Genomic DNA, 22,964 nt, shown 5'->3' on the forward strand with positions numbered 1-22,964 from the left:
CGCAGGTAAAACATATTATATATACATCTATATATATATATATATATATATATATATATATATATACATACCTGAAAACCCATCTCTTCACGAAAGCCTACAGCCTGCACTTACCCCGCTGCCGCCTCTTCACTACCGAAGCTACCGCCTCACCAACACCGGAGTTCCTGCAACCCCCAACCTAATGTCTTCTTCCCCATAATCCTGTAGAATGTAAGCCCGCAAGGGCAGGGTTCTCACCCCTCTGTATCAGTCTGTCATTGTTAGTTTGTTTACTGTAAGTGATATCTGTAACTTGTATGTAACCCCTTCTCATGTAAAGCACCATAGAATCAATGGTGCTATATAAATAAATAATAATAATAATATCATTTTAGTATTATTCATTCCCTCGTGTGGTACGGAATATTACTTGTAGCTGCTTATATCCATCCGCACTAGCGCCGCTACTTCATATACCTCCAAAACATCCTAACAGGCCAAGTTACATGTTAACATAGGACCCATTCTTTGATATCACCTTCACAATTCTTGCATTCTTGAGTTTTTGGAGAGTTTCTGCTTGTATTTCTTTGCATGAAGTCAGAATAGCTTCCCAGAGCTGCTGTTTTGATGTGAACTGCCTCCCACCCTCATAGATCTTTTGCTTGATGATACTCCAAAGGTTTTCTATAGGGTTGAGGTCAGGGGAAGATGGTGGCCACACCATGAGTTTATCTCCTTTCATGCACATAGCAGCCAATGACTCAGAGGTATTCTTTGCAGCATGAGATGGGGCATTGTCATGCATGAAGATGATTTTGCTCCTGAAGGCACGTTTCTGCTTTTAGACCATGGAAGAAAGTTGTCAGTCAGAAACACTATTTACTTTACAGATGTCATTTTCACATCTTCAGGAACCTTAAAGGGCCCCTACCAGCTGTTTCCCCATGATCCGGCCCAAACCATGATGTCTCCACCTCCTTGCTGACGTCGCAGCCTTGTTGCATCATGGCCATCCACCAACCATCCACTTCTCCATCCATCTGGACCATCCAGGGTTGCACGACACTCATCAGTAAAGTCTGTTTGAAAATTAGTCTTCATGTCTGTCTGGGCCCACTGCAACCGTTTCTGCTCATGAACACTGTTTAGGGGTGGCCGAATAGTAGGTTTATTCACCACAGCAATCCTTTGCAGGATCATACACCTTGAGGTTCGAGGGACTCCAGAGGCACCAGCAGCTTCAAATAACCGTTTGCTGCTTTGTAATGGTATTTTGGCAGCTGCTCTCTTATTCCAATGAATTTGTCTGGCAGAAACCTTCCTCATTATGCCTTTATCTACATGATCTCTGTCTGTGCTCTGTTTCAGTCACAAATTTCTTCACAGTATGATGATCACAAAGTTTTTGTGAAATATCTAATTTTTTTATACCTTGCCCAAGGCATTGCGCTATTTAACTCTTTTCAGCAGCAGAGAGATCCTTTTTATTTCTCATATTGCTTGAAAACTTTGGCCTGCTTAATAATGTGGAACATCATTTTTAAGTAGTTTTCCTTTAATTAGAATCACCTGGAAAACTAATTATCACATGTGTTTAAGATTGATTTCAGTTATCTATTGAGCCCTGAGACACAATACCATCCACAAGTTTATTTGAAAAACAAAACAATTACTGTATATACTCGAGTATAAGCCGACCCGAGTATAAGCTGACCCCCTTAATTTTGCCACAAAAAACTGGGAAAACTTAATGACTCGAGTATAAGCCTAGGGTGGGAAATGCAGCAGCTACCGGTAAATGTCAGAAGTAAAAATAGATACCAATAAAAGTAAAATTTATTGAGACATCAGTAGGTTAAGTGTTTTTGAATATCCATATTGAATCAGGAGCTCCATATAATGCTCCATACAGTTTATGATGGGCCCCATAAGATGCTCCATATTAAAATATGCCCCATATAATCCTACATAAAGGTTAATAATGGCCCCATAAGATGCTCCATAGACACATTTGCCCAAAATAATGCTGCACAAATGCTGATTATGGCCCCATAAGATGCTCCATAAATATATTTGCCCGATATAGTGCTGCACACGCCTTGATTATGGCCCTATAAGATGCTCCATACAGACACTTGCCCCATATACCGTAATGCTCCACAAACGTTAATTATGGACCCATACAGACACTTGCCCCATATAGTGCTGCACAAACGTTATGGCCCCATATAGTGCTGCACAAATGCTATGGCCCCATATAGTGCTGCACAAACGTTATGGCCCCATACAGTGCTGCACAAACGTTATGGCCCCTTATATTGCTGCACAAACGTTATGGCCCCATATAATGCTGCACAAACGTTATGGCCCCATATAGTGCTGCACAAACGTTATGGCCCCATATAATGCTGCACAAATGTTATGGCCCCATATAGTGCTGCACAAACCTTATGGCCCCATAGATGCTCCATACAGACACTTGCCCCATTTGCTGCGATAAAAAAAATAAATCACATACTCACCTCTCCGTCGCTCAGGCCCCCAGCGCTTTCAATAGTTACCTGCTGCTTGTTCCGGTGTGGCTCCGTCTTCTGCTCTGACGTTCAGCAGAGGGCGCGCACTAACCACTTCACCGCGCCCTCTGACCTGAGCGTCACTGCTGAAGACAGAACGACACCCGGAACGAGGAAAGGTGACAATCGCGCAGCGCTGTGCTCCCCTCCCTGTATACTCACCTGGTCCTGGTGCGGTGCAGTCCCTGGCTTCTCCGACGCCATAGCTTCATCCTGTACTTAGCGGTCACCGTTACCGCTCATTACAGTAATGAATATGCGGCTCCACCTCTAAGGGAGGTGGAGCCGCATATTCATTACTGTAATGAGCAGTACCATGTGACCACTCAGTACAGGAAGGATCTGCTGCTGCCGGCGCCGGGGAAGCCAGGGACCTGCAGGGACCGCGCTAGGACCAGGTGAGTATAAGCTCCCCCTCCCCTGCCGACCCCTGCGTATGACTCAAGTATAAGCCGAGAGGGGGACTTTCAGCCCAAAAAAGTGGGCTGAAAATCTCGGCTTATACTTGAGTGTATATATGGTAAATCTTTATGACACTTAAATCCAATTTGCATAATAATTTGGAACACAGTGTACATTTGAAGACTTACATTTTATTTACTTGGAAAGTTTTGTAATCCTAAGGGCTCATACTCACTTGCGCGAGACTCGGATGTGTCTCGCACGGCAATACCCGGCACTGCACCTGGCACAGAGGAGCGGAGTGTGCAGCCCACATGTTTCCCTATGAGGCCGCACGCTCCGATCTGAGTGCCGACCGCAGCGCCGGGTATTGCTGTGCGAGACTCATCTGAGTCTCGCGCAAGTGAGTATGAGCCCTAAGGAGGTGAGTTGATCATTCCATTAAAATGGACATTGTGTTCTTGACTCTGTTGCTATAGGAATCAATCATTAAAAGACACTTCAACAACTTAAGACCTCATGTAGAGCTTATTCCGTCACTTTTTATTTGTTAGAAATGTCAGTGATATGTTTGCGTGACTTTGTGTACACGGACAGAATATTGCTTCTTGCTAATGTGCATATTGCTATCTATCTATCTATCTATCTATCTATCTATCTATCTATCTATCTATCTATCGCACAAACTGATTTTCGTACTTTGTGCAGTAGCTAAACAGTCCATAAATTTGGCAGTTTAAAAAATGATTTTAGACCCCTTATAAAAATGGTAAAACACGCCTGATAAAATAAAACAGAATTTATATTCTCTCAGATGGGCAGCAGTGTTTATTATTATTATTATTATTATTATTATTATTATTTATATAGCACCTTTAATTCCATGGTGGCGCTCTACGTGAGAAGGGGTTACATACAAATTACAGATATCACTTACAGTGAACAAAAATAACAATAACAGACTGATACAGAGGGGCGAGGACCCTGCCCTTGTGGGCTTATATTCTACAGGATTGTGGGGAAGGAGACAGTAGGTCAGGGTTGCGGTAGCTCCGATGTTGTTGAGGTAGTCGTGTGGTCATTACAGGTTGTAAGCTTCTTTGAAAAGATGGGTTTTCAGGTTCTGTTTGAAGGATCCAAATATGGTGGATAACTGGACTTGTCGGGGCAAAGAATTCCAGATGATGGGGGATATTCAGGTTTAGTGGTGGAGCGCCAAGAGTAGACCCAGGGAAGGAGGGAAAGAGAACCAAATTGCAGAGTCCCTCGCAGCTTCCAGCCGAACACCTCCAATGGAGGACGCAAGAACAAAGAAAGTAGAATTCAGTCCCAGGCGCGCAGAAGGAATACTCGGACACCAGGTATTATTTTAGCCACAACGCGATTCAACGGTTAACACCGTCTTCATCAGGTGGAAATTTGAAAATGTTTTTCTGCACTCCTGGGACGGAATTCTACTTTCTTTGTCCTGGCAGTCACGTGATAGTTATGTCACCTGACAACTGCCGTCAGTCGGCACACACTGATGAAACTGGGAAGGCTGCAGTTCATCAATGGTTGGTAATAGGTTGCAGTGCTCACGTAACATAAAAAAAAATGTCCTGTGACCACCGGTAGACATAGCGCCGACATTGTGGGAAAGCTGTTGGTTCGGGAGGTGAGTACTTGCTTCCTTTTTAATTTATCTGGGGGACTTCACAATTTAAGAAGGAGTTGCATGAGATTGGACAACTACTGCACCAACTACTAAGGGTACCGTCACACTATACGATTTACCTACGATCACGACCAGCGATATGACCTGGCCGTGATCGTAGGTAAATCGTAGTGTGGTCGCTGGGGAGCTGTCACACAGACAGCTCTCCAGCGACCAACGATGCCGAGGTCCCTGGGTAACCAGGGTAAACATCGGGTAACTAAGCGCAGGACCGCGCTTAGTTACCCGATGTTTACCCTGGTTACAAGTGTTAAACTAAAAAAAAAAAAACAGCACATACTTACATTCTGGTGTCCGTCACATCCCTTGCCGTCTGGTTCCCGCACTCAGTGACTGCTGGCCGTAAAGTGAAAGTGAAAGCACAGCCGCTGTGCTCTGCTTTCACTTTACGGCCGGCAGTCACAGTGCGGGAAGCAGACGGCAAGGGACCTGACGGACACCAGAATGTAAGTATGTGCTGTTTGTTTTTTTTTAGTTTAACGCTTGTAACCAGGGTAAACATCGGGTAACTAAGCGCGGTCCTGCGCTTAGTTACCCGATGTTTACCCTGGTTACAAGCGAACGCATCGCTGGATCGCATCGCTAGATCGCTAGATCGGTGTCACACACACCGATCTAGCGATGACAGCGGGAGATCCAGCGATGAAAGAAAGTTCTAAACGATCTGCTACGACGTACGATTCTCAGCAGGATCCCTGATCGCTGCTGCGTGTCAGACACAGCGATATCGTAACGATATCGCTGGAACGTCACGAATCGTACCGTCGTAGCGATCGAAATGGTATAGTGTGACGGTACCCTAAGGTCAGTATGTGCATGAGGTAGAAAGATATATTGCCATTCCAGTCGGCGTTGGCACTGTACTGGATTGTGAGGTGAGTGTCTGTGTTTTTTTTTTGTTTTTTTTTTATTTATCTGGGGGACCTTAGCATTGGACTCCTTTTGGAGGCTTAAATACATGTATTTTTTTACTTAAATGCCTGTATTTTGGGCTAAAAATTATTATAGCAATTGGGTTCCATTACAGATGTTGCACCATTTTGCTTTTACAGGCTAGCAGTCTCCCTGCACATTCAATGTTTGGTTATAAATCAGCTGAGAAGAACTGAAAAATAAAGTCAGGTAAAAAAAAGTGACAAACTTTCCTGTTAGACTGCCAGAACAAGCTCCCTGACAGATTTTCAAGTAAAGAGCTAAAAACTCATTTTTTCAGACTGGCCTACCGCCTCAATGCATTAACCTAACGATCCCTGTGTGGCCTATTTATAATAAAAAAAAAAAAAAAAAAAAAAAAGGTTCCTCGCATCATGTTCTCATACACTTTATGCAGTATTAGCCCTCTGTGTCTGTACTGCTACATACTGGTTCATGCAGCTTTACATGAACACCTGAGCCTTACACTATAGCTGGTCCGAATAACTAAAGCAATTGTTACCATCCACCTCTCGTGTCTCCCCTTTTCCTCATAGTTTGTAAGCTTGTGAGCAGGGTCCTCATTCCTCCTGATATCTGTTTTGAACTGTATTTCTGTTATGCTGTAATGTCTATTGTCTGTACAAGTCCCCTCTATAATTTGTAAAGCGCTGCGGAATATGTTGGCGCTATATAAATAAAAATTATTATTATTATTATTATTATTATTAAAGAGTTACCATAGCTTATCTCACACACTGACCAGCTCTGCAGTCCATACAATGGCTGCTGGTGGGGGAGCAAGTGACCAGACCTGTCCATCAGGCTCCTCTAATAAAGAAGCAACATTCCTATGTGAGGTGGTATACCATTGGAGGAGGCTGATGGACAGTTCTGGTCACATACCCCTCCATCAGCAGATATTGTAGTGCCATAAAATATATTTTAATATTGAAAAAGTGTTTGTTTGTTTTTTTTAAACAAATATTGGCTCTTATTGTTTAGTTTTATAATTACTTGGTTATCTGACTTTTTTGCATGCATCTGAATGTACTTCCTGTACTCTACAAATATTGATGTTTTCCTTAAAGGTGTTGTCCACTAACGGGCAAGCCTTTCTCAATCAGTTTAATGCTGCACAGATAATAAAAATGGTGTATACCCCCTCCAGTTGTGTCACCGTTCCAGCGATGTTAGTGCTGCTGATCTTGGGTGGTGACGTGACGTTGTTGTTGTTTTTTAACTATGGGACTCAGAATTGATTAAGCAGGGGTTGTCCTCTAGTGGTCTACTCCTTTTAGTGGATTTCTCTGTTTAAAGCTTGGAATGTTTCTGTCTGTATTCTGGCCTTCCCAAAACTGATTGTTCATTTCCCTAATGCCATACCCAAACTCTGTAGAACATTGAATTTGTATAATCTGTTGACATTTAGGAAGTTTAAAATGAAGAAAACATTTTCAACCCATCATGGAGGCTTTTTTTTTCACCTGATGGCATTTGATAGCAGACTTCCAACATTTGTTACTTGAAGAACAGTTTGTTAAAGTTGTTCGTTACATAATTACCTGCACAACTGGAAAGGGCTTGGCTTCCTACAGAGGTGACACTTTATAGTTTTACCCTACAAAAGATAGTGAATCATTACAAAATCATGTAATGGGATCTTGAAACTGGGATATGTTGGGTATAAACTAGTACAGTGTCTTATTTTCATCTGAAGATCACAAATACACCCTCACTAAAGGAACAATCACAAAGTCAAAAAATCTGGACTCTGAAACCGAAAACTTTGTTTCAAAGTAACCAGGAACCTAGGAAGGTCCACTTACCTTACTGTCTTAGGAATAGCCCTTTATCTCTTATAAGGTATAACTTGCTGGTCACTAAGGGTCCAACTGCTGGGACCCCAGCAACATTAAGAATGGTGGTTTGAAATCCGGATACTGGGCTCTGGTCGAGCATGCGCCACTCCATCTTGATTGGGGCAATGCTGAGCATACTCGATCTCCATTCATTGGGCCTGAATTCATCAAAGCTTTTATGTTGATGAAAAAACTTTGAAAAGATGAAAAACAAGGCTGTGCTAAAATTTTGAAGAATCGGGGCCATTGTCTGTGAGACTGCCAGAAAAAGATGAGCATATAGTCTTATCCTGGTACCTGTTCTACTGCTGCTGAATGAGACAGTTGTCATGTGACAGTAGATTTGTTCCAGTGTGTCAGAATTAGTTTGGACACTGTGATTTAGAACATGTAATACATTGCATTGTATACCGACTACTCATAAATGTGCTTTACTGCTATCTACTGGCCAGTGTGTATATGAAAGTTAAGTGATTATTCTCCTCACAACAAGCTGCCATAGAAATGGCTGGCAGGAGTCTCCCAGCTCATGGCTCACTCAGACTTCCTGAACACTGGTATAAACCAGTTCTGGGCGGTTCAAGCTGCCTAAGGAAGGCAGAGGAAGCAGACATTATTGCTCCCAGGATGTTTTTCATACCAGTCCACGCTGGGAAAACATCTTACTCCACATAATCTCCTCCCCAAGAGTGAAGCCTCATCCAGACAGGAGAGATAATGCTGCACATGTGCTCCCCTGCATGCTGGTTATCCTGTTTGCTTCTAGCCAGGACCAGACCCAGGTGGCTACCACACCACTGACTTTGCTTAACCTACCCCCTGCAAAAGGGATCGGTAGGCTCAAAACTGTGAGTACTTCCACACTTTAATGTGGGTCTTCATGGAAACAATCTGTGAAGGTCCCTCCAGCAGTGTAATATTTCTTGAACTGCACATATCACTTCCTCTAATAGCAAGCGAAGAGAACTCTGCTCCATCCGCCCTGAGAGGCCATAATTCGCTTGTCTCATGAGGAGATAACCATTTCTTTCAGATGCACAATATGCTGTGAACTTTGCCTTTAAGAGAGAGACTGTACCCCGTTACTACTTGCGGTAAAGCTGTTATGTTTACAAGTTCATCTACGTGTCTGGCTGCTTGAGATTGCACTAACACCACGGGTGTCCCAAAACCTGCACCCAGACACAACCGCTACAGGAGTGCCCCGGGAGGTCCTATACCATCCACAAGTGCCACTTCCCGCTATTGACAATTGTTGTGGACATGAGGGAAATGTTGAGGGGTCCAGCGACCCACTTCAGCTACCGTGACATCATTATCTGCTGGCAGTGGGACTACATGCCCCAGCTGGCCCTTCTGCAACATCTGACGCCTCTCAGTGGCCCACCACATAGTGCCCTGCTAGTTTAACGTTTCAAATAGGTGATTAATCATTGAAATAAAAATGGCAATGGAAATGTATGAACATGGAAAGGATTTGATTCTCAGGTGTTGATATAATAAAATGTACAATCAGCTCACAGGTGTATATGGCTATATTGACCAGTATATTGTTAGGATTACAGAACTCCCTAGTAAACGTATAACAAGTAGAGAAGTTGTTGGACTTGGTCGTTATTTTGCTTTCACTAGCGTTTCTCTTTTATGTCCCTTCTAAGTTAATTTAGCCTTTTTTAAATGAAAATGCAGATTTTCATTAATATTTGGTGCACAGCCAACGAACGTACAATCTTCATCTTTTTGAGAAATATTATTTTTTTGCTTTTTCCCTTATTGGTTTGTTTAGACTGTAGATTTGTTGGGTTCATACCGCAAAGCACATGAAAAGCTAATGTAGATGTTAAAGGAGACCTACAAGCAGACAACGGCATCCATGTATACGTATTAAACATAATGGCCAAATAACATTTGTTTCTTCTATGCTGAGATATGATTGACTGAAGTTACAAGCTCCAAGGACCAGATTTCACTACTGAATGGTTTTGATGACAATATGTCCTCTTCTGATTTTTCCGTAAATGGTTGTCATGGAGATCTTGTGCAGAGTTATTTCACCACATGTAACAATATCTACATCCTATCTTTCTATCTAAATCAAATAAATGCAGTCACATGTGAATATGCTGAAAATGTGCATCAGGGTATTTGACCTGACAGAAGTGAGTCCTCATCAGAAAATGGCCTATTGATTAAACAAGGTTGGTCGTTAGGTCTCGACCCTGTCCTGAGAATTGACACACGTAATGAGCCCATGTAGCAGTCATTGAGAAGGTAGGGGGAACAGGTTAAGGTGTTATATCACCTATGGTGGGTCCTGTGTCATCATCTATGTATAGAGGTGTTAACTGTCACTATAATCCTGATGGTGAGATATATATATATATATATATATATATATATATATATATATATATATATATATATATATATATATATATAATAAAAAAAGCTAATTAAAATTATATATTGTGTCATGGCCTCTGGTAAAATACTAGGGGGAGATATGTATCACTGAGGATGTTGGCTTCAGTGGTATGAACCTGGGGAAACATGTTTCAGCACACTAAGTGCTGAGAGGAGACAATCAGCCATGTTAGGGACTGTTTTTTTTTTTTTGTGAACGGCTGAAGAGTGGGTGGGAGGCTGTTCTCCATATCTCCACCCCAGAGTGGGGTCTAGAAAGTAAATATTCAGCCATCTGAATCATTCCGAGATCGGTGTGCCTGGAGATGAGAGTTCCAGAGCTGGGTTCATGGAAAAGAGAGCCGAACCTTGTTGTTCTCCCTAAGTGGACGGATACTCAGTCACATAAATGTCGCTCTGGGGATGCAAAACGTTTTGGTGACAAAAGTGTTCACTGTGCTGCGTCATCAAAAGAGTGATGTGAGGTGTTGGAGGCGTGTACGGGAGGATGGGACAGGTGCTCCGAATTATTGATGTGGTGTAGTGGATGATTGTGCTAGAGTCGTAGGATGTGGGGTATGGGTTTGTAGTATTCGCACACACTGTGTTCTGGAGCAGGCCAGCTCTTGTACACATTGGCTATTTTCTTGCAGGCCAAATATAATGTGGGCCAGATTTGGCCCCTGGCTCTAGTTTGCCATGTATTTTCTAAGTTGTACATGTTCATGCATCTGGCCTGCATCTTTAAAACATCACTTTTTAATATAGCACAAAGAATAGTTTGAATGTTTAGAATATGAACAAATTTCTCTTTGCAGTAATATCTCTTTGCAGTAATTTTGCCACTAGTGCTTTGATTTTTGATGATACAATAGCTAAAACGTCCCTGTGGACTGGTCATACTACATCATTAAGTCTCCAGTACTGTAATTTGTCCATGTCTCCAGTACTAGGCTGCCGAGTTCTCCTCCATCAGTTCTGGTCTGTATTCTTCCTCGGTATCTCATCAGTACAGACATGCATGAACCTCTGCCATAGAGCGTTTAGTGCATCTGCAGCAGGAACTGAACATAATTCTCCTACTGTGATAGAAAATCTTTGCATTTTGAGCAAGGTGAATTGCTGCTCTGGTGATTTTTTTTTAAACTGTGCATCAGTTTGTCGTTGTTTAACCCATTGGTTGCAGATTCATTTACACGGAAAACACCATGTCATTAAATTTAATTTGATGACTATGTGCAGCTTTTTGGGGTTAGTTTATAGCCCATCTAGTTGTATTTAATTACTAACCTAATCAAAGTGTAAGACAATCCATAGGGTGAGTTTTGTTGAGCAAAATGTTCATGTTGTAGACTAGGTTGCCAGCTTGAGTTTTTATTTTTTATAGACAGATTATCAAAAAACCATACAGACAGCATTTTCTCTTCCATATTGGAAAACCATGATAATGCTGATAAGACATGAGCTGCATTCACTGTAAACTGATAGTTACAGTGAAAATCTGTTTCCTCCGCTTCAAAAATGTACCTATTTTTACGGACTGTCCTGGAATTTCTGGACACTTGCAACCCTGGCTGTAGCATGTGCCTTGGCCAGTGAGACAAAGCCCCTTTAACTTTGATGATGAGGGATGCTGTTAGCTGCTGGATCTCTATGCTGTGCCATCCATAGCTGCTCACCACGGGAAGTTGCTGAGCCCCTGGTAGCAGACAAATACAAAGGACTTTGTTCCTCTGCCCAGAAAGGAGTAGCAGATAAATATGTGGCAGCTGGGCACAGCAAGCTTGGCTTTTATTAGCGATGTCCCTGATGATGAGCGGAGCACAGGTTAATGGTTGGCTGCAAACAGCCTAGAGACTGAGCAAATCCTACAGTGAAAATTTAACATTACATAGTTCCCATTGTTCCTGTCTGTAGTCCATCAGTGCAGGAGTAAAAAATAAGTAGAAATACCAGGGTTGGATGCAGGGCTGTAGAGTTGGAATCCATTTTTGGTGGAGTTGGAGACGGGGTAAAGTGGACTGACTCCAAAAAAATATAATAAATTGGGTTCAGTAGTTCAGTGCAGCTGTAAATGTTTCCATAAGAATTTGAGAAAGTTATGAAATGTCCTATAAATGTTTGCTTTGTTCCTGATGTAAGGAGCTCGGGTTTTAGGTGAGATGAATCTGTGCTGCACTTTATGCACGTGCTCAGCAGTCAAGCAGGGCTGCGGGGTCGGAGCACAGTGAAATTGAGGAATCGGTAGGAGTCGGTGGTTTGGCTTACTGACTCCACAGCCCTGCTTAGATGAATCCCAGAAGCTTTGTAAGTGATGAGCATAAACATTTTCTCCTGCTCCTTTTCTATTGAAGTTTTTACTGCCTAGTTCCTTAAGAAAAAAAATTGTCTCTTTCATTGTAGTGTACATAAATATAAAGTAGGCAAAGTACAGTCATGAAATGTGTGGGCCACTTGTCAAGTTACATGTTGATTTCCCAAGTGAAAAGTAGTTAGCAAAGACAAATATAAGAAATTGCTGCAAATTTTAATGTACCATTGTAGTTTTTTGCACTGAAGTTCTCAATTAGTTTGACAATTCTTTCCGCCTAGTAATGCAGACTTTGGCAAATATTGCAGCTTCTAAACATTTCTTTCTATTCTTGTCTTATTCTTTTAAAAAACCCTCTATCCAAATATTCTTTGGTAGTCTTTCATGTACAATAACAGTATTCCAGTATGAAGGACATTTCAAAACCTCAACATTTTAAAGACACTTCTTGAAGTATTTCAAGGTTGACTTTTAAGTATGACATCCTGTTGTTTTCCTACCGGTTTTCATTTGCACAAAGGCCACAGCTTTCAAGATTTGTACAGAATTAGTGAAATGTATTGTTCCCTCTCAGGTACAGTACCCACTGACAGCTACACATGATAACAGAACCACCCCATCCTTACCTGTTGGGCAGGTGATCTTTTTTTAACTGCTTCTTTTCTGACATACTTTTGCAATTGTAGACAAAGAGCTAAGCTTTTGTTCGATCTAATCTCCACAATTGATTAAAGTGCTGTGTGACATAATTAAGATGTTCCAATGTGTGCTCAAGGCACCAAAGTAATCTTGTCACTTCAGATTAAAACCACAGTCCAAAAAGTGTAACATAAAACAATGTTTATTAAAATTGCATGCAACATGTTCAAAGGACGGGTTTGACTTCTCCATTGGCGCCTCATGAAGTGACAGCGCTGGACAAAATCCTGCTTATTTTTGGCTATACTTATTTGCAATTTGAGGACATGACTTTCTCTGTGTGCAGCTCATTATGGCTGATCTGCATAGCTGGTGTGTGCAGGAGTTGCCTGCTTTTATATTCACTAGTCTGATCTGTAAAAGGGCCAAAGTAGGTCCATCATTTCGTTTGAAAATTCACTGGTGTGCACAGGTGCAAAGATTATTAATGAATCAGAGGGGTGTGCTTTGAGCACACAAATTGCACACTGACCGAAAGTATGGCCATCCAAATCCCGCCTTTAAAACACATGAAAAGTAGAGATGAGCGGACCAGTGGATGTTCATCAGGTTTGACCAAACTTTTTTCGAAAGTTCATTTCGGGTACCAGAACTGTACCTGCACTTGAACCCAAACCCCATAGTAGTAAATGGGGATCTGAATTTTGCTGTAAAATGGCTTTAAAATGGCTGTAGAAAGGGCTAGGGAAGTCTCTCTCCCTTCTTCTAAAACTCCAAACACTAAATCTTCCAGGAGAAATCCGTGTTCGGAGTTCAGCATCGGGTGGTATGAACCCCTAACTTTACAGTTCAGGTTCACTCATCTCTAAGAGTAAGTTGTATGTTTAAAGTTTTATTTTGAGAGGCCCTCTGTCTGGTCAGCAGTCACTTACACCAGTGGAGCTGATGTTGTGCATGGACCTTACACCATCACCTCTGGTAAGCCTGTTTCTTAAAATGGAACCATCGGTTTAATTTCATAACTCATTAGTACACATGAAAAAAAGTGACTTTATAATATATCTTATAACAGAAATCTACTTTTTTCCTCTTGGATTGATCATTAACTCTCAACTTATAAGTTAAATCAGTCTAAATGCAGATTCTCATTCTACGGAGATAGTAGATGACAGCAGCTGCTCATCAGGTTCTATGGAGTGCGGAGGGAGAGGAGGTAGAGGCTGACAGTCATTCTGCTGCAAGTTCTCCTGAAATGGCAATTCCAGTTTCATCAGCATTGAAGCTTTCCACTTACCGTATTTGAGTTCCTGCATTAGGCTGGGTTCACATTGCGTTAATGGCAATCCGCTGACAGCATCTGTTACAGAGCGGCACTAACGCTATGTAACGAATGCGTTAGCGCACCCATTGACTGCCACTATGTAGCGCATCACTAACGCATGTCATAATCGGCATGCGTTAGTGATGTGCCGTCATTCTGTGATGGACCCTCGGACACAGTCTGCAGGGTTTTCGGGTTCGTCACCGCTAGCACAGATAGAGCATCTGCGCTAGCATAAACGCGATCTTTTTCGGCACTTGCGTTAACGCAGTCCGTTAGCGTATGCGCTGAACGGACTGCACTTAACGCAATGTGAACCTAGCCTAAATGTTCCCTCTTGTTCATATTACTGAGATGTAGATTGGGCTCTTCCTATAAATTGCATGGGCATTGGCTGGAGATGTCGCTGCTTTGCTTTAGATATTGAGCCACTATTGTATACTCAAACGTTTTCATTAAATGACAAAAGCGTAAAACGATAATGCCAATACATTGCAACAAGCGCAGCACCGTAGCGGGCAAGCATGGTCATTAGGATAGTAAGAAAATGAAGACGTATAAGCAGGGTTCATATCGGCATGAGCACAGTTACAAAATTGATTTTTTTTTTTACATTTTATATGAACAGATTCTTTTTTTTCTTCACCTTTTTTGATGTGCACAATAGCTGCCTTTAAATCTGAATATCACATAGCTTTCATATATTCTTATTATGCTATGCCCTCTCCTTATGAATTGCAGATAACGTGTTTCCAGAAGTCTTTCCTGTGAAGGTCCTGTGTGTGGGACCCCCGCAGTGTAACCAGCTGGACGATGTCTGGGTTTATTAAAATTAAAAATCATCCCTTCTAAAAAGTGCTAGTAATTAATTCTCCAATTTTTGGCACTGCTTAGGCTACTGTGCATTTATCTCATTTACAACACAGACCGCTATTACTTAATTGTCTACCGCCGACTGCCAATAAAGCTTTGCTACAGGGGATCAATACCAGCGACTCCTGGCACAATACTGTATGAGGAGGCATGGCCGCTCTCCACTCTCATCATTTGTTGTAAAGATAGAATGCAGAGCCCTGCATTGGATTTATTACAAGCAGAGTTAAAATGGGTTAACTGTTTTCCCTCAGAGCTGCAGATCTTCTCTTTTTACATCTGAAAGCAGATAATAGTGGGGAGAGACAAGAAATTCACTACTTGTTCCTGCCCCGATTCTGATTAAGTTTAATCGCATCATTTCTTGATGTTGGCGGAAGCTGAAGAAAAATTGCTTCAGGGAATGACTGATATGATTTTAATTCTTCCCTTGTGATGGACAAGGCAGGAAACAAGCCATTAGAGCTCTGAAAGAAAGCACAAGGAACATATGTAGAGCAAACAGTGGAAATGCCATACAAAGCTTATTGTTTGCCATGTCCTATAAGTACCGGCCCACTGGGATGATATCCCCCCTTTATGGCTCCTGCAGTCAACCGTATTAGTGGTCTGAGTGCGATCCAAAAAACCATTGGATTGTTCTCGGAGCAATGTTAGTCTATAGCAGGGGTGTCAAACTGCATTCCTCGAGGGCTGCAAACAGGTCATGTTTTCAGGATTTCCTTGTATTGCACAGGTGATAATTTAATCACCAACTCATTATTTGTGTAGGTGATTAAATTATCACCTGTGCAGTACAAGGAAATCCTGAAAACATGACCTGTTTGCAGCCCTCGAGGAATGCAGTTTGACACCCCTGGTCTATAGGGCCTTGCATGTGTCCGATTTTTTTTAAATTTTTTTTTTCCCTTGAAGGGCCGGTTCGGGAAAACAAAATTGCTGCATGCCTGAGTTTAAGCCGATGTTCAGATCACACTTTGTCATGTAAGTTAATGCGTCTCCGGAAACCACGGTCTGACACAATGGAGAAGATAGAGACATATTTTTTTTTCTCCATCTCCTCATCCGAGAGAATCGGATCACAGTTTGATCAAACTGTGATTTGCATAATCGACCCGATTTTTCTCAGATGAGCGAATCTATGCTCGAGAGACCCTAGCCTTAGAATTAGCTCTGTTCTACTTTCCATTTCAAATGCGTTTCCTCAAGCAGGCGATTTGTTTTCTTAAAGCTGCTCACGAGAATGAGCGCGCATACACACTAATTCATAAGGTGACTAATTACCGAGTCTCCGCTGGTCAATTTCAGGTACCATATAAACATATCAAGGTGTTCATGCGGGTATCTAAACCCTTGCTGAGCGCAGTAATTAAGCTAAAGCTGTGATATGTTATATTCAGTACACTCTTTTTTATTTTTTATAAGGTTTGCATTTAAATTGGATTTTGACCATTAAGTCGAAATTTGTAATGGCTGAAACGCCGACCAAGCAAAACTATTCAGGCGTGCTGAGAAGGTAAATATGTGTATGATTCCTAAGAAGGTAATTTCTGTATCTCTGCTACTTCACAACCTAGCGAGTGTGTATCCAGTGGGATTTGTATGGTGAATATGCTTCATTTATAAGTAGTTTTTTCATGTAGCTCATGTACGTATTATTTATTCCTTACCTGCCCAAGGTTCCGTCATCATGAATGAAAGTGATCCTAAGTTTTTATGCTCACCGCAGATCCTACGCACGGCCCCATATTAGTGATATATAAATGCCTCTTTATTGCCTCCTTTGTTCTGTCTGATTTCGTGTTAAGCATATAGTTTTCTATTTCACCCTTATACAATTCTTAGACAAGTTGCGCAATCAAAAACATTTGTGCAAGTTGTCCGAAACCTGCTGTCATGTGACTGTTTTAGGGATGCGATTTTGCTGTAGAAAAAAAATGGCCAAATCGCATACAAGTAAAATGTAATTCAAAGTTGCATGCATGTTACATAAAGATGCTTTTACATTACGTTCCAGCTGGGTGTCTGCCTCCAGTAGGCGTACACGTTCCACAATGATGCACAGTAGAGCATATGGTCTCTTTGCCGGGCTATGGTCCCGTTGATGCGTAGGTCCGAATCCCGTTTTGTGGGGGGTACTGACGCAGGCACCAACTGGGCCACCAACCGGGTGCTGGAACCCAATGTGAAAGAACCCTAAAGGTCTATGGCAAGTGAGTTGCAACAGAAAATCCAGCACATTTTGAAACATTTGCGACTATCACAATCACTGTAGGTTGGAAATCTCAATGTGACACTATAGTAATAAAAAGTCATCAGGCATGCCCTGGCCGACATATGGTAGTCTCCACGAGCCCCAAAGCAATTTGTAGGATTTGGGCACAAACGCTTCTTTTTTTTATTTTTTATTTGGCCTGATATCATACTGCCATCTATCGAGTTATTTGTTAGTTGTATAGTACCTAAAGATGACCATCTAAGGCCGGTTTCACACGTCAGTGGCTCCGGTACGTGAGGTGACAGTTTCCTCACGTACCGGAGACACTGACTCACGTAGACACATTGAAATCAATGTGTCTCTGCACATGTCAGTGTGTTTTCACGGACCGTTTGTCCGTGTGCAAAACACGGAGACATGTCAGTGTTCGTGGGAGCGCACGGACTACACGGACCCATTAAAGTCAATGGGTCCGTGTAAAACACGTACCGCACACGGACGATGTCCGTGTGCACTCCGTGTGCCGTGCAGGAGACAGCGCTACAGTAAGCGCTGTCCCCCCCACGTGGTGCTCAAGCCACCATTCATATCTTCTCTCCAGCAGCGTTCGCTGGAAAGAAGATATGAAAAATACTTTTTTTTTTTTTTTCCGTGTTTTAAATAAAGATCCCTGTCCCCACCCCCTCCCACCCCCTGTGCGACCGCCCGCTGTTAATAAAATACTCGCCCGGCTCCCTCGCAGAGTCCTGTCCTCGCCGCAGCTTCTCCTGTATGAGCGGTCACGTGGTGCTGCCAATTACAGTCATGAATATGCGGCTCCACCTCCCATAGGAGGCGGCGACCATCGCCCCAGAAGAGATGAGTGACGGCAGTTGGGCGCTTCACAGAGGAGGCTTCAGACCCGCCTCCGTAGACAAAGATAGGTATTTTAGAAAAGTTTCAAAGTGCTTTATTTTAGTAATACATGAACACAAAACTAAAAGAGCCACCTTGTTAGAATGCAGCATTACTGCTGCACAAGGTGGCTCTTTTAGTTTATAACGGCTAGAGGGGGGTGACAATGTCCCTTTAAATCTGCTTCAAATCTGCAAGGAAAAAATAGCCAGTGTGTGCATGACACTTTTGGAATCTCATTCACTGTGCTAGTATTAGGGAACCCTTCCGATTTTGTGACAAATTTGTGCAGAAAAAAGTGACAAAAACACAAGGTATGCACACTCCCTTATTCAGTAGGAAAAGGTGACTGATTAAGGCCGGGATCACACATGCGAGAAATACATCCGAGTCTCGCATGGTAATACCCGGCATTCCCGCCATCACTCAGGTGCGGAGCGTGCGGCTTCATGCATTGCTATGCGGCCGACGCTCCTGAGTGACAGCGGCAATGCCGGGTATTACCATGCGAGACTCGGACGTATTTCTCGCATGTGTAATCCCAGCCTTACTCTGAAGGACCCAGCCCATTCATGTTTCTTACATAGTTATTGTAACGTGCAGTGGCACTGTAGGGTATTGTGTCATCAGTGACATAGGCAGACATAGTCCATATAAAGAAAATATGGGGATTTTATTTTCAGCCAAAAAGTAACAAACTGTAATGAAACTAAAAACAATAAAGACTTTCTCGGCTAGGCGCTAACTAAGGCTACTTTCACACTAGCGTCGGACTCGGCCCGTCGCAGTGCGTTGGGCCTAGGTACCGACGCTAGCAGTGAATGCGCCACACAACGGGGGCAGCGGATGCATTTTTCCAGCGCATCCGCTGCCCCATTGTGAGGTGCGGGGAGGTGGGGGCGGAGTTCCGGCCGCGCATGCGCGGTCGGAAATGGCGGACCGTCGGCAGCAAAAAACGTTACATGTAACGTTTTTTGCTCCCGGCGGTCCACCACAACACGGCACAACCGTCGCACGACGGTTGCGACGTGTGTCAATGCGTCGCTAATGTTAGACTATGGGGCAAAAACGCATCCTGCAGACAACTTTGGAGGATGCGTTTTTTTCCCATAAACGACGCATTGCAACGTATTGAAAAAAACGCTAATGTGAAAATAGCCTACCATACCATACACACCACTGGCTTACGCTACCAGCAAGTCAGCATTTAGCACCTTTTAAAGTGAATCTGCCAGCAGGATTGTGCTGAGCAAACTACAGACAGTGTCAGGTTGGCGCTGTTACACTGATTAAAATGGTACCTGGGTTGATGAAATCCGTCTTGTGGCTCGCTGATAGCTGCTACTGCGCAGGCGCGGCTGGCCCCATTTTGAGACAGTTTTATTTATTTGTTTTAATGAATTTTTTACAGCATCAAATAAAATAATTAAATCTACATTATACATGCGACCATGCTGCAGCGCTGACGCTAGCGCCTGCCTGCTTAATGTGATTTTTTTTTCTATATATAATATATATATAATATTCAATATGTAAAATAGGAGGCAGGTCACTGAGGTGTCAGTGACCTGTCAGAAGCCATACAGATGCATATGTAAGCAGAGCACCACATGCAGACCCCCACAGGCCACCCAGGAGCACGAGCATATCATTAACTCAAACTGAAAATAAAGATTAAACAACAACCACAAGATGGATTTCATCAACGCAGGTATCATTTTAATCAGTATAACAGCGCCAACCTGACATTGTCTGTTGGTTACTTGGACTTATCCTGCTGACAGGTTCCCTTTTACCTATCCTCATCTGTGTTATATCACTCATTTTTATATCCTTTATTTTCTGTGATCTGATTGTCTAAGGTGTGATTTAAAGAGCTGCCCCTAGAAGAAAGCTAAACGCGCGTCGGGGTTTGGCAAGAGTTAACTAACGATATATTGAACATCTTTGTTCTCTACTTTTAATTAGTATGATGTTTACTATGTGTCAGAGCCATACACATACGCTGCATGCACCACTTGACTACGCATAGCTTATTTGCTTATGTGGCTTCTGGTAACACATAGCTTACATCAGTTCTGTTGCTCTATATTTTTGGAGACTTTGACTATCGTTATCTCCTGCAAATGACGGTTGTGTTGCCAAGCTTAGGTTTCTCCACTTTTTAGCTTCCCTGTTTTTAAATTGTTTAAATTGTGTTATTTATCTTTCAATAAAACGTTCTCTTTAGTTATGGTTCGCTTTGCACATTTTCTTTGTAGAATTATGTGACCTTTGTGTACTGAGCCTTACTTATTGGTTCCATGTAAATATTTTTGGCACTGATATGCTTCCTCTAACAATTGCATGTGTGCCTTTTTCTCTCCTCTATTCTGTAGTATAGTATAGGTAAAATACCTTTTCTTCATATTACGGAGCGATACTACAGCCCTGCAGCTAATTGTCCGGCGATTACGATTTTCTTACTGTATTGTATTTAGGCAGTTGCATGTTTAGAAAACGTTCATCTTTACTATTTGACGGTTACTAGGTCTGCCAGCATGACAGCATTTGTGCATTATTGGGCTATATATGACTCCGCGGATTATCTTGTCCTGTAATGAATGGTTATTGCCGCCCTGCTTTATTTTTGCTGTGAAGAAGAGACGGTGGCAGCGCTTCCATTTCACAAACAGGTTTCCCTTCAGTTCCGTTGAGGTCATCGGTTTCTACTGATTGTCACGGACTGTGGCTTTAATACCTCTATAAAACGACTTGACTGTCATGAGAAAAATCAGCTTGCTGGCTGCTTTCCACGGCTAGTTGCAGGAGGAAAGCCTAAATACCATATACCGGACTCTTCTGCGTTGCACCTGCTTGTATGTGACGGAGGAGAGCGCGTCAGTGATCCATGCAGGTGGGAAAGGAAACTATATGCTGCTGGCTGCCACAATTCCTGCTTCCCTCAGTTGTGGCAGAAATCCAGCAGTGAGTCTTTATTACCTCTCTTCGCAGCTTTTCATAGTGTAATGAATTTATGGAAACCGAAAAAATCCCCTCTGATTTCCCTAGCATCATTCACATTGACCATTGATACGCTAGACTGTTCTCTTCCAAATCAGATGCTAAAAGCCTCATAAAGTCTGCAGCGAGCGCTCGCTTCTGTAATGTGGTACAATGGCATAAGTTTGGTACGTTCACTTTGAATTTGGCACAGATGTTTTATTTCGGAGAAGTGACATTGGATGCACTGATCATAAATGCGTGGTTCACTTATGTATCTGGGATGCAGGCATGATAATGTAGCATTGTAGGAACACACTTATTTTCCATGCATCTGAGAGAGTGGTGGGAAGTTTAACATTTTTCTGAACGGACGTAATTGTAGAAGACGTTTAGGGTCATTTAAAGGGAACCTGTCACCAGAAAAGCCACTATTAAACTGCAGATGTGGGGTTAATTTGCAGGTAGTAGCTTTATAATGCTGGCCGGTGCCTGCACGTAGCCAAACACTGCAGGGAGAAAAGGAAGTTTTATTCTCCCCAGCAGCGTTCCTGTTTCAGTCACGGGGCGTCACAGGTTCAGTCACCGCTCTGGGAATATGGAGTGATGGCTGTCAGGGTATGTGCACACGTTCAGGATTGCATCAGGATTTGGTCAGGATTTTCCATCAGTATTTGTAAGCCAAAACCAGGAGTGGGTGATAAATGCAGAAGTGGTGCATATGTTTCTATTATACTTTTCCACTAATTGTTCCACTCCTGGTTTTGGCTACAAATACTGAAAAAAAATCCTGACCAAATCCTGATGCAATCCTGAACGTGTGCACATACCCTAACTGCGCCCTCAGCCCTGACTGACAGCCGTCCGCAATGTAGGAGTGTCAGTCAGGACTGGGGGCGTGGTTACTGCAACTAAACTAACGCCACTACCACCCTGTGACTGAACCCAAACCTTCACCCTGACTGACACTGACTCTGCATTGGGGCCGGCTGTCAGACAGGGCCTGGGACGTGGTTTCAGTCGCGGAGGGTGACGCCAGCGCGGCTTGAGTCACCACTTTAAGTCTACAAAGCGGCGGCTGTAACCATCCCTAACTGACACTCCCTCAGCCGTCACTGAATACTTAGAGCGGGGACTGAACCAGCGCCTGTGCCGCCCCCATGACTGAAATAGAAATGTTCCTGGGTAAAATTAAGTCAATTTTCTACCCGCAGCACTATGCTACTTGCCGGCGCCGGCTAGCATTATAACGCTGTTAACTCCATATCTGCAGGTTCATAGAGATTTTTCTGGTGACAGGTTCCCTTTAATTACAGTGGGGCAAAAAAGTATTTAGTCAGTCAGCAATAGTGCAAGTTCCACCACTTAAAAAGATGAGAGGCGTCTGTAATTTACATCATAGATAGACCTCAACTATGGGAGACAAACTGAGAAAAAAAAATCCAGAAAATCACATTGTCTGTTTTTTTATCATTTTATTTGCATATTATGGTGGAAAATAAGTATTTGGTCAGAAACAAACAATCAAGATTTCTGGCTCTCACAGACCTGTAATTTCTTCTTTAAGAGTCTCCTCTTTCCTCCACTCATTACCTGTAGTAATGGCACCTGTTTAAACTTGTTATCAGTATAAAAAGACACCTGTGCACACCCTCAAACAGTCTGACTCCAAACTCCACTATGGTGAAAACCAAAGAGCTGTCAAAGGACACCAGAAACAAAATTGTAGCCCTGCACCAGGCTGGGAAGACTGAATCTGCAATAGCCAACCAGCTTGGAGTGAAGAAATCAACAGTGGAAGCAATAATTAGAAAATGGAAGACATACAAGACCACTGATAATCTCCCTCGATCTGGGGCTCCACGCAAAATC

At 42.7% G+C, this 22,964-nt stretch overlaps 1 protein-coding gene across 3 annotated transcripts in view; it reads left to right on the forward strand.

The window, feature by feature from the left end:
- Positions 1-22,964, forward strand: part of IL1RAP (interleukin 1 receptor accessory protein) — a 332,383-nt gene that overhangs the window by 41,901 nt on the left and 267,518 nt on the right. Inside the window, exon 1 of one of the 3 annotated variants that reach the window (XM_069727113.1) lies at positions 5,730-5,799. The exons of the other annotated variants lie outside the window; for them this stretch is intronic. The gene's annotated coding sequence lies outside the window, so the exon portion shown is untranslated. Of the gene's footprint in view, positions 1-5,729; positions 5,800-22,964 lie in introns of those variants that run through there. 3 annotated transcript variants of the gene reach the window in all.

Source organism: Ranitomeya imitator, chromosome 5 (assembly GCF_032444005.1).
Source record: "Ranitomeya imitator isolate aRanImi1 chromosome 5, aRanImi1.pri, whole genome shotgun sequence".
In the NCBI taxonomy this organism is placed as follows: Eukaryota; Metazoa; Chordata; class Amphibia; order Anura; family Dendrobatidae; genus Ranitomeya; species Ranitomeya imitator.